The sequence below is a fragment of the Oryx dammah genome, unplaced genomic scaffold (assembly GCF_014754425.2).
Source record: "Oryx dammah isolate SB20612 unplaced genomic scaffold, SCBI_Odam_1.1 HiC_scaffold_19, whole genome shotgun sequence".
Taxonomy (NCBI): Eukaryota; Metazoa; Chordata; class Mammalia; order Artiodactyla; family Bovidae; genus Oryx; species Oryx dammah.
This window is the reverse complement of record NW_024070203.1, coordinates 4,563,407-4,576,843: the sequence shown is the minus strand read 5'-3', so window position 1 is coordinate 4,576,843 and position 13,437 is coordinate 4,563,407.

The window sequence follows — 13,437 nt, the reverse complement described above, 5'->3', positions numbered from 1 at the left end:
GGTGGATCCCCAAACAGGTTGAGGAATGACAACCTCCTGAAAACCAGATCCCTAGGCAGGTCGACCACCTGGGATCCCCAGGCTGGGTCTGGGCACCCCCAAGGTCTCCAGCATGACTAGTCCTGGGTAGGATTAAGGGCTTTTAATCTTAACTCATTACTGGTTTGTCTACCACAGATGGGAATAGATACCATGTTGTAAAGCAAATCTGTGCCCTGAGACTGGGAACCTGGCAAAAAGCCATAAGCCTTATCCTCTTGAGGTAATATAAGTCACTGAGTTCCTCCCCTAGTCCGCCATAAGAGAAGTTTAGGGTATTTCCAATGGTAAACATTGCATTGTCAAAGACCTGCTCTAGGTAATAACAGAAGTAATGACAAAAGAATGGGTTATCTGGTCCTGTTAAGTGTCTTTTAATAATAAGCTGGGTGGAGCGATGTTGCCTATAGAGGGGCAGGGTTGTAGGCTGTAGGAGTTAGTAAGTGGCTTAAGGGAAAAATGATAAGAGGCAACAGACTAGATGTTCCATAAAAGTGGAGTGGAGATTTGATCCAGGGATATGTTTGTAGCTTTAGGATAAGGGTGGTAAGGGCTTTGGTCCAAATGGCCTGCAGGGCTAACTCCCAAAGTGGCAAACATTGTCCTTGGAAGCCCAGTTGCCCTTGAAGGGATACCACCAACAGATGGACTTCTAGCAGGATTTGTGTGCCTCTCACCCACTCTAGCAGGTCCAATGAGAGGTTCTGTTGTCCCACATGTTCTGGAAAACACGGAAGATGAAGGCCTGAATTTCTAGAGTGATTGAATATTATACAGTATTTACCTCCCAGAGGTCAGCTATTTTCTCTTTGTCCTTACAGAAGATTGTAGAGGCAACATTGTGGCCCTGGATGGGGCTCAGGAAGAGCATGAAATAGGAGGGAAGAGGGCAGGGCACAACTTTTGAAAGAATGAGATAGCCCGAGAACATCAGTTCAGTTCAGTTGCTCAGTCATGTCTGACTCTTTGCGACCCCATGAATCACAGCACGCCAGGCCTCCCTGTCCATCACCAATGCTCAGAGTTCACTCAGACTCATGTCCATCGAGCCCGTGATGCCATCTAGCCATCTCATCCTCTGGCGTCCCATTCCCCTCCTGCCCCCAATCCCTCCCAGCATCAGACTCTTTTCCAATGAGTCAACTCTTTTCATGAGGTGGCCAAAGTACTGGAGTTTCAGCTTTAGCATCATTCCTTCCAAAGAAATCCCAGGGCAGATCTCCTTCAGAATGGACTGGTTGGATCTCCTTGCAGTCCAAGGGACTCTCAAGAGTCTTCTCCAACACCACAGTTCAAAAGCATCAATTCTTCAGCGCTTGGCCTAATTCACAGTCCAACTGTCACATCCATACATGACCACAGGAAAAACCATAGCCTTGACTAGACGGACCTTAGTCAGCAAAGTAATGTCTCTGCTTTTGAATATACTGTCTAGGTTGGTCATAACTATTCTTCCAAGGAGTAAGCGTCTTTTAATTTCATGGCTGCAATCACCATCTGTAATGATTTTGGAGCACTGCAAAATAAAGTCTGACACTGTTTCCACTGTTTCCCATCTATTTCCCATGATGTGATGGGACCGGATGTCATGATCTTCGTTTTCTGAATGTTGAGCTTTAGGCCAACTTTTTCACTCTCTACTTTCACTTTCATCAAGAGGCTTTTTAGTTCCTCTTCACTTTCTGCCATAAGGGTGGTGTCATCTGCATATCTGAGGTTACTGATGTTTCTCCCGGCAATCTTGATTCCAGCTTGTGCTTCTTCCAGTCCAGTGTTTCTCATGATGTACTCTGCATATAAGTTAAATAAGCAGGGTGACAATATACAGCCTTGACCTACTCCTTTTCCTATTTGGAACCAGTCTGTTGTTCCATGTCCAGTTCTAACTGTTGCTTCCTGACCTGCATACAGATTTCTCAAGAGGCAGGTTAGGTGGTCTGGTATTCCCATCTCTTTCAGAATTTTCCAGTTTATTGTGATCCACATAGTCAAAGGCTTTGGCATAGTCAATAAAGCAGAAATAGATGTTTTTCTGTAACTCTCTTGCTTTTTCCACTATCCAGCGGATGTTGGCAATTTGATCTCTGGTTCCTCTGCCTTTTCTAGAACAAGCTTGAACATCTGGAAGTTCACGGTTCACGTATTGCTGAAGCCTGGCTTGGAGAATTTTGAGCATTACTTTACTAGCATGTGAGATGAGTACAATTGTGCGGTAGTTTGAGCATTCTTTGGCATTGCCTTTCTTTGGAATTGGAATGAAAACTGACCTTTTCCAGTCCTGAGGCCACTGCTGAGTTTTCCAAATTTGCTGGCATATTGAGTGCAGCACTTTCACAGCATCATCTTTCAGGATTTGAAACAGCTCAACTGGAATTCTATCACATCTACTAGCTTTGTTCATAGTGATGCTTTCCAAGGCCCACTTGACTTTGCATTCCAAGATGTCTGGCTCTAGATTAGTGATCACATCGTCATGATTATCTGGGTCGTGAAGATCTTTTTTGTACAGTTCTTCCATGTATTCTTGCCACCTCTTCTTAATATCTTCTGCTTCTGTTAGGTCCATACCATTTCTGTCCTTTATTGAGCCCATCTTTGCATGAAATGTTCCCTTGGTATCTCTAATTTTCTTGAAGAGATCTCTAGTCTTTCCCATTCTGTTCTTTTCCTCTATTTCTTTGCATTGATCGCTGAAGAAGGCTTTCTTATCTCTTCTTGTTATTCTGTGGAACTCTGCATTCAGATGCTTATATCTGTCCTTTTCTCCTTGGCTTTTCGCTTCTCTTCTTTTCACAGCCACTTGTAAGGCTTCCCCAGACAGCCATTTTGCTTTTTTAAATTTCTTTTCCATGGGGATGGTCTTGATCCCTGTCTCCTGTACAATGTCATGAACCTCATTCCATAGTTCATCAGGCACTCTATCTATCAGATCTAGGCCCTTAAATCTATTTCTCACTTCCACTGTATAATCATAAGGGATTTGATTTAGGTCGTACCTGAATGGTCTAGTGGTTTTCCCTACTTTCTTCAATTTGAGTCTGAATTTGGCAATAAAGAGTTCATGATCTGAGCCGCAGTCAGCTCCTGGTCTTGTTTTTGTTGACTGTATAGAATCAATCTGATTTCGGTGTTGACCATCTGGTGATGTCCATGTGTAGAGTCTTCTCTTGTGTTGTTGGAAGAGGATGTTTGCTATGACCAGTGCATTTTCTTGGCAACACTCTATTAGTCTTTGCCCTGCTTCATTCCACATTTGAAGGCCAAATTTGCAGGTGTTTCTTGACTTCCTCCTTTTGTATTCCAGTCCCCTATAATGAAAAGGACATCTTTTTGGGTGTTCTAAAAGGTCTTGTAGGTCTTCATAGAACCGTTCAACTTCAGCTTCTTCAGCGTTACTGGTTGGGGCATAGACTTGGATAACTGTGATATTGAATGGTTTGCCTTGGAGATGAACAGAGATCATTCTGTCGTTTTTGAGATTGCATCCAAGTACTGCATTTTGGACTCTTTTGTTGACCATGATGGCTACTCCATTTCTTCTGAGGGATTCCTGCCCACAGTAGTAGATGTAATGGTCATCTTATGACCAACCTAGATAGTATATTCAAAAGCAGAGACATTACTTTGCCGACTAAGGTCTCTCTAGTCAAGGCTATGGTTTTTCCTGTGGTCATGTATGGATGTGAGAGTTGGACTGTGAAGAAGGCTGAGCGCCAAAGAATTGATGCTTTGGAACTATGGTGTTGGATAAGACTCTTGAGAGTCCCTTGGACTGCAAGGAGATCCAACCAGTCCATTCTGAAGGAGATCAGCCCTGGGATTTCTTTGGAAGGAATGATGCTAAAACTGAAGCTCCAGTACATTGGCCACCTCATGCAAAGAGTTGACTCATTGGAAATAGTCTGATGCTGGGAGGGATTGGGGGCAGGAGCAGAAGGGGATGACAGAGGATGAGATGGCTAGATGCCATCACAGACTCAATGGACGTGAGTCTGAGTGAACTCCGGGAGATGGTGATGAACAGGGAGACCTGGCGTGCTGTGATTCATGGGTCGCAAAGAGTCGGACATGACTGAGCCACTGAACTGAACTGAATTGAGTTAAATTCACCCATTCCAGTCCATTTTAGTTTGCTGATTCCTAGAATGTCGATGTTCACTCTTGCCATCATCTCTTGTTTGACCACTTCCAATTTGCCTTGATTCATGGACTTGACATTCCAGGTTCCTATGCAATATTGCTGTTTACAGCATCAGACCTTGCTTCTATCACCAATCACATCCATAGCTGGGTATTGTTTTTGCTTTGGCTCCATCCCTTTATTCTTTCTGGAGTTATTTCTCCACTGATCTCCAGTAGCATATTGGGCACCTACTGACCTGGGGAGTTCCTCTTTCAGTATCCTATCATTTTGCCTTTTCACACTGTTCATGGGGTTCTCAAGGCAAGAATACTGAAGTGGTTTTCCATTCCCTTCTCCAGTGGACCACATTCTATCAGACCTCTCCACCATGACCTGCCTGCCTTGGGTTGCCCCGGGGGCATGGCTTAGTTTCATTGAGTTAGTCAAGGCTGTGGTCCTAGTGTGATTAGATTGACGAGTTTTCTGTGAGTATGGTTTCAGTGTGTCTGCCCTCTGATGCCCTCTTGCAACACCTACCATCTTACTTGGGTTTCTCTTACCTTGGGCGTGGGGTATCGCTTCATGGCTGCTCCAGCAAAGCACAACTGCTGCTCCTTACCTTGGATGAGGATTATCTCTTTACTGCCACCCTTCCTGACCTTCAATGTGAGATAGCTCCTCTAGTCCCTCCTATGCCCGCGCAGCCACTGCTCCTGGGGTTGCTCCTCCCAGCCACCCCCCCTGGCCTTGGGCATGAGGTCGCTCTGCCAGCCGCCCCTGACCTCGGACACAGGGTGTCTCCTTCCGGCCACCACTGATCTCGGACTTGGGTAGTTCCTCTCAGCCATTCCTGCGCCATCGCATCCTGGGACTCTCGGCCACTGCCCCTGACCTCAGATGTGGGGTAACTCCTCTCAGCTGCGCTTAGTGCACTGGGTCGCAGCCATCCGTGCTTAATGCCTGAGAACATAACATAAGCCAATTAAAATCAAATGGTTCCAAGAAGGCAGACAAATCAGATTCAACTAAACTTTGATTCTCATTCTGCTAAATGGTACACCCAGAGGCGCCATGACAGTTTCAAAGCATTATCAAAAGACCAAGGAGTGGTGATTCCCCAACTGTTGGAATGATCCTCCCACTTATTAGCATATTAAATTGGCCAACCCATAAAAACTACCTACACCACATTTCATGGCTGCCTTGCTCACACTCTGCTATGGCCCACACTCCTGGAATGTGCTTTTCTCTGAATCTAAACAAATCTATCTCTTACCTATCACTGTGTGGCTCACTGAATTCTTTCTTCAATGAAACATCAAGAACCTGAGCTTCATTAAGTCTTGAAACCAGGCACCATGGATTTGGGCTGAGTTTGAGTCCCTGCCAGACATGACTGAGTAACTAAACATAGCACAGAGTCTCTGCCACATGGGTTTGAGTCCTAGTCTTAGGTAAACAGTTTCAAACACAACTTTTAGAAATGGAAAGATGATGACCTGCCCAATACTTTGTAAACAGTGGCAGAGATGGAGAGAAGAGCTGAAGGACAGGAGGAAAAATCAATGGGAAGTGTGTGTCAAGGAACCCCTTTCATAATTTGCCAGAAAATCTGCTAAATACCTGACCTGTGCCCATAATTTTCATTGGCCTAATCCTTGGCACAAAGGAGGTTAAAGACAGAACCCTCACCCACTTGGTCAACAGCTACTAAGGCCCAGAGGGTATTAGAGCCTTTGAGATACACTGGGGAGTGGCCCCTGCCAGAGTCCCCCAGTTGTACCCACTGCCACTTGCCTGTTCATGGGGGGTTCGAGGAAACAAGAAATGAGAGATTGTAAAGGCATTAAGATTTTGCTGGTCATATGTCCTTCCAGCCAATGGGATGAGGACCTCCTACCTTAACCAGAGGTCTTCTGAAATCTGAGACTGAGCTCTGTAAGCTTTTTGCCGAGTTTGTTTCTGCTGTCTCAGTTTCAGCATGCTAGGCTTCTTGTCACTTCCACTGTGCTGGGTTTCCTTTGCATTCAGCTTCCACAGTGTGAGCTTTTGCCAAGTTGGGCTTCTGTTATGCTTGGTTTCTGCCTCGCTGGGGTTGAGCTGATGTTGCTTCATCCAGATTACATCCAGGTCATGGCAGCAGATATGTTGGAGAAGTGCGTAATTTCCTTGGTTCTGTCTCTCCATAGCAGATTTAAAATGCTGTACCAGAGTTACAGCTCAGTTACAGCTCAGTTTTATTCAGCCAAGCAAAGGAAAGTACACCCTCAAGGCGTGAGGGCAAGCTGACCCCAAAGGAAAGGCCTCAACCCATCTTGGCTTCCTCTTTTTATATGTTTTGTCTCCTCCCCACTGAGCCTGCCCTATGCAAATTGGGCTAGCCAAGAAGGTGGCATGTTTTGTTTCACCTGAAGTTCTCACACTGGTCCAAGGATTTTCTTTTGTTCTATTTTGGTGGGCTTTTCTCTTTTTTTGTCTTTTAGCCACCACCATTTTGGACTCCTCTTTCCTATTCTAGCTACCTAACAAAACTGTATTAAAAAAAAAAAAATCCAACTACTCTTTCTTTGCTAAGCCTTAAAAACCAACTAGCATCTGGTCAATTCAATAATATGCTTAGTTTTGAAGGAAATATGGAGGTTTGTAGAATATAAGGAATTGTCACGTTTCCCATTTACAACTAACTTTTTCCTCAATAAGATTGCAAATTCAAATTTTCACAACTTTTTTTGGAGAATCATTGAGTCTTTCCCTTTTATAAATCTACCCACGTCTGTTTATTCTTATCTAATTATCTTGTAAATGAAACTGAACAGGACCCTGTGGGACTCCTAGGCATGGAAGCCTTTCTGTATTCCCTCCCTTATTTCTTTTTGTAGAGAACAGATTCCAGCCTCCATGAGTTTCCCTGAGTTCTGAAGGGCAGATTTGAACAGTTGCTAATCAGGAAAGGGAGTGGATGGGGAGACAAGGGAAGAGGATCAAGAAAAAATAGTGCAGCTTTGGGGCAGAGTCCTCAGAGGATATACATAATAAAATCTTTGAGCTCTTTTGCAGAGCTATACCCCCCAACAAACAGAAAGTGTCATCATTCTTCATTCCAGAGAAGATCACAGGTTGATAACTTCAAGAAGCTTATCAGGAGACCACCTGAGGCCAGGTTATAGGATTGTAGGCCCTGCAAACATCCTGATCCTTACAGCAACCCCACCCTTGAACCATTGCTATAAAACTCCTCACCAAATTCTCCGTGGTTGGGACACAAAGTTTTGAGGGGCATGAGCCCACTATGTCCCCCTTTGCCTGGCAAAACAATAATGTTATTCTTTTCTGCTTCACCCAAAACTCTGCTTCCAAGATTTAATTCAGCACCAGTGGACAGAGGCCAAGTTTTTGGCATTATAACCTCTGTGATTCCAGGGATACTCATAATCCAGTCTTATGGACTCACCTTTAAAGAATTACCAGTTGGGCATAAAAGTCTAATTAGAAAGTCACCAAAGGATAATTAGGATAATCCCAATTGTTTAAAGTCCTATTTAGACCTTACTCTCATTTTCAATCACATGTCAGCAGGGAGAGAGTTACAGCAGTGCTAATGAAGCTTAAACTTCAATGACCCACTTGCACAGGCATGTCCCACAGTCCCTGAAAGAAGTTTTGGTAATGGTTCCTAAGATCTTGGTTTTTCGGTAAAATTTTTGAAAAATAATGTTTTCATTGTCATCTTTTGACACCACCGTCTCTTTCCATCTAGTCTTTCTCTCCATCACACTCACCTTACATGAATGCTGGTCAAAGGCATTCTGAGGATCCAGTTCTGGGTGAGTGGGGTTAGAGTTCCGTTTAGTTTGGGTTTAGCAGAATGTATTTGTGTGGTTCATAGTTATCCTTGCACATCATCAAATTATAGCTAGGCATACAAGTGTAGCAATGGCTTCCAGGAACCCTCTCATTTCACACTATTCCAATTGTGATGTGATAAGAAATACATTTTTTTTTTTTGTCCCTGATTTCTGGCATAGTGCTCCTTTTAAAAACCATTAGAATTTTCTGAGTAATAGGACTGTCTTTTGTTATTCATAATGAGCTCCTTTTCACCACTCCTAAGTTGATACTTATGAAGTAACTTTGGGGAGGGTTCCTAGATAGCCCCAGAATGGGACTGGTCACAAAAAGACCCTGAGATTGGAGGGTTAGAACTTTCAGCCCCTTATAGATTTCTGGAAGATCAGACGGGATTGGAAATTAAGTTCTGAAAAAAGTTCTTAAACCATATTTGTGAGCTTCCTGATTGGTGAACACATCCAGGTGCTGGGAGGGTGCTGTGTCCAGAGAGGGTGTGGAAGCACCATGGACTCACCTACCCCTCTTTCATTCAGCTGTTGCTGAGTAGTGTTCATTATTATCAACTGGCAAACAAAAGTCAAGTGCTAGTCTGAGTTCTATGAGCCATTCTAGCAAATTATGGAGCCTAGCAAATTATCAAGGGAGTTGTCGGAAACCGAGACTTAGAGTCAGTCACTCAGAAGTACAGATGGCCCATTGGCATTGAAGTGGGACTGAGCCCCTTAATTGATGAGATCTGATGCCAATTCCAGGTAGATGTGTCAAAGTTGAACTGAATTGTTGGACACCCAGTTGGAGTCAGGAAGATTGGAGAGTTGGTTGCAGGTGTTAGTAAGTACCACACAACTTAATGACACAAACACACAAAGGCAAAGACCAGAGTTCTGTGTTGCGATAGGAAAAAACTTCTGCCTAGTACCAGAAGTTTCTGAGTGGTGGGGGAGACACAGTTTTGAAAGTATGAAGCCAGAATTAAGTCTGGGATGTGTTTGTTTGTTTGTTTTGGGATTTATTGAACTGTGACATTTGTCAGCTATTAAATTTTCTTTTCCTTTCCCCCTCATTTTAATGAAAATTATTATTTGAGTTTTTAGGGAGCAAAATTTGCCACCCGAAAATCTATCTCTTTGGCAAGCAGAGCTGAAAACAACCCAGGCTCAAAATACTCAGGAGGAATTTGTAAGCTCCCCCCTAATGGCTTATATAAGAAACGAATCGCCAGTCCAGGTTCGATACAGGATCCTTGGGGCTGGTGCACTGGGATGACCTGGAGGGATGGTACAGGGAGGGAGGTGGAAGGGGGGTTCAGGACGGGGAACATGTGTACTCCTGTGGTGGATTCATGTTGATGTGTGGCAGAAGCAATACAACATTGTAAAGTTAAAAAAAAAAGAGAGAGAGAGATAAAATGACCACTCGAGGTCAGGGAAAAGTTCCCTGTCTGCCCAAGGAAGGCTCATTGCGGGGAGGCGTCAAAAAGGAAGGGGGCCCATAATAAGTAGGTGTGTGGGGGAACCACATGCACCTACAGGCATCTGTTGTAAGATCCGTCTTAACAAAAAGTTGTGCGTGTATCTTGGGGAGGGTCCTAGGACCTATCAGGTGTGAAAAAAGAAGCAAGATAATTGGCCAAAGGTAAATGAAGACCCAGGAGGATTATCCTATATTAGTGATTTAAATCACCTCTTTACTTCACCCCTCCTCATTAGAGAGGACTCCCATATCTTTTCTGAGTGTGTATTTCTGCCTATCTGCTGACTTAAATAAACAAATTGCTTCTTTGTGTGTTTACCCATGCTTCAGTGGTAAAGAATCTGCCTGCAAGGCAGGTGATGCAGGAGATGTGGGCTGGATCCCTGGGTTGGGAAGATCCCCTGGAGGAGGAAACGGCAACCCACTCCAATATTCTTGCCTGGAGAATGCCATGGACAGAGCAGTCTGGCGATCTATAGTCCACAGGGTCACGAAGAGTTGGACATGACTGAGCGACTGAGCATGTACCCTTGTGCTCTCCCACTGCTGTGTTTCTAATAATAAACTTTGTACCTGTTTAAAAAAAAAAGAATTTGGATAGAGGGCCTGTTCTTAAGTAGAGCTGTTACCAAAGATCTCTGCAAAAACTATGGGCTGGACTACAAGACCAGAGTCCACTCTGTTACCCATTGTCCATGGTGGCTCAGAAAAAGCACTTGTTTACTAAACATGTACTTTCCCACCTGCATGTGAGAATTGCCTTCTTCTCCTTTGAAGTCCCAAAGTGGACTCCCATGCCCTGCAACATCCTCCTTTATCTTTAACTGAAGATGGTGTTTAAGAAAAGCGCTTCAGGGGTCTCACTGGTGGCTCAGTAGACTCCTCTTGCCAATGCAGGAGACTCAGGTTCAACCCCTGGTCCGGGAGGATCCCACATTCTGGGGAGAAACTATGCCCATGTGCCACAACTATTGAGCCTGTGCTCTGAAGCCTAAGAGCCACAGCTGCTGAGCCTCTGTAGTGCAACTGCTGAAGCCCAAGAGTGCTGAAGCCCCAGAGCCCTAAATCCCATACTCTGCAACAAAATAAGCCACTGCAATGAGAAACCAGTTTACAATTGGAAAGTGGTCCCGACTTACTGCAACTAGAGAAAGCCCACATACCAAGCAAGACTTAGCACAGCCAAAAATAAATAAATTACTTAATAATATAAAAAAGGCTAAAGCCTTTTTTCCTGGGTCTCTCCCATATCTTTGTGTTATTAAACTTTTCCTTTTTTTGGCTGTTCCATGCAGCTTAATTTCCCTGGGTCTCTCCCATATCTTTATGTTATTAAACTTTTCCTTTTTTTGGCTGTGCTTAATTTCCCTGGGTCTCTCCCATATCTTTGTGTTATTAAACTTTTCCTTTTTTTGGCTGTTCCATGCAGCTTACTAGATCTCAGTCCCTCAACCAGGGACTGAACCAGGGCCATGGGAATGAAAGCACTAAGGTAAAGTCTGATGCTGAAAAGCATAGTAACCTGGAATGTTAGGTCCATGAATCAAGGCAAATTGCAAGTGGTCAAACAGGAGATGGCAAGAGTGAACATCGACATTTTAGGAATCAGTGAACTAAAATGGATGGGAAAGAGCTAATTTAATTCCGATAACCATTATATATACTACTGTGGGCAAGAATCCCTTAGAAGAAATGGAATAGCCATCATAATCAACAAAAGAGTCTGAAATACAGTACTTGGAAGCAATCTCAAAAATGAAAGAATCATCTCTGTTCATTTCCAAGACAAACCATTCAATATCACAGTAATTCAAGTCTATGCCCCAACCACTAATGCTGAAGAAGCTGAAGTTGAACAGTTCTATGAAGACCTACATGATCTTCTAGAATGAACACCCCAAAAAGATGTCCTTTTCATCATAAGAAACTGGAATGCAAAAGAAGGAAGTCAAGAAACACCTGGAGTAACAGGCAAATTTGGCCTGGGACTTCAGAAATAAGCAGGGCAAAGGCTAACAGAGTTTTCCCAAGAGAATGCACTGGTCATACCAAACACCCTCTTCCAACAACACAAGAGAAGACTCTACACATGGACATGACCAGATGCTCAATACTGAAATCAAACTGATTATATTTTTTCAGCCAAAGACAGAGAAGCTCTATACAGTAAGCAAAAAGAAGACTGGGAGCTGACTGTGGCTCAGATCATGAACTCCTTATTGCCAAATTTAGACTTAAATTGAAGAAAGTAGTGAAAACCACTAGCCCACTCAGGGATGATATAAATCAAATCCCTTTCAATTATACAGTGGAAGCAACAAATACATTCAAGGGATTAGGTCTGATAGAGTGCCTGAAGAACTATGGATTCTTCTGTGAAGAACTCTGACATTGTACAGGAGGCAGTGATCCACAACATCCCCAAGAAAAAGAAATGCAAAAAGGTAAATGGTTGTCTGAAGAGGCCTTACAAACAGCTGAGAAAGGAAGAGAAGCAAAAGTCAAAGGAGAAAAGGAAAGATATACCCATTTGAATGCAGAGTTCCAAAGAACAGGAAGGAGAGATCAGAAAGCCTTCTTCAGTGATCAATGCAAAGAAATAGAGGAAAACATCAGAATGGGAAAGACTAGAGATCTCTTCGAGAAAATTAGAGATACCAAGGGAATATTTCATGCAAAGATGGGCTCGGTAAAGGACAGAAATGGTATGGACCTAACAGAAGCAGAAGATATTAAGAAGAGGTGTCAAGAATCTACACAAGAACTATACAAAAAAGATCTTCATGACTCAGATAACCACAACGGTGTGATCACTTACCTAGTGTCAGACATCCTGGGGGCATCAAGTGGGCCTTAGGAAGCATCACTTCAAACAAAGCTAGTGAAGGTGATGGAAACCCAGTTGAGCTATTTCAAATCCTGGAAGATGATACTGTGAAAGTGCTGCACTCAATATGCCAGCAAATTTGGAAAACTCAGCATTGGCCACGGGATGGAAAAGTCAGTTTCCATTCCAATCCCCAAGAAAGGCAATGCCAAAGAATGCTCAAACTACACACAATTTCACTCATCTCACACACTAGTAAAGTAATGGTCAAAATTCTCCAAGCCAGGCTTCAACAGTACGTGAAGTATCAACTTCCAGATGTTCAAGCTGGATTGAGGAAAGGCAGAGGAACCAGAGATCAAACTGCCAATATCCGTTGGATTATCGAAAAAGCAAGCGAGTTCTGGAAAAACATTGACTTCTGCTTCATTGACTATGCCAAACCCTTTGACTGTGTGGATCACAATAAACTGTAGAAAATTCTTCAAGAGATGGGAATACCAGACCAACTTACCTGCCTCCTCAGAAATCTGTATGCAGGTCAAGAATCAGCAGTTAGAACTGAACATGGAACAACAGACTAGTTCCAAATCGGGAAAGGAGTATGTCAAGGCTGAATATTGTCACCCTGCTTATTTAACTCATATGCAGAGTACATCATGAGAAACGCTGGGCTGTAGGAAGCACAAGCTGGAATCAAGATTGCTGGGAGAAATATCAATAACTTCAGCTATGCAGATGACACCACCCTTATGGCAGAAAGTGAAGAAGAACTAAAGAGCCTCTTGATGAAAGTGAAAGAGGAGAGTGAAAAAGTTGGCTTAAACAACATTCAGAAAACTAAGATTATGGCATCTGGTCTCATCACTTCATGGTAAATAGATGGGGAAACAATGGAAACAGTGACAGACTTTATTTTGGGGGGCTCCAAAATCACTGCAGATGGTGACTGCAGCCGTGAATTTAAAAGACGCTTGCTCCTTGGAAGAAAAGCTATGACCAGCCAAAACAGCATATTAAAAAGCAGAGACTTTACTTTACCAACAAAGGTCCATGTAATCAAAGCTATGGTTTTTCCAGTAGCCAGGTATGGATGTGACTTGGACTAAAAATAAAGCTGAGCATT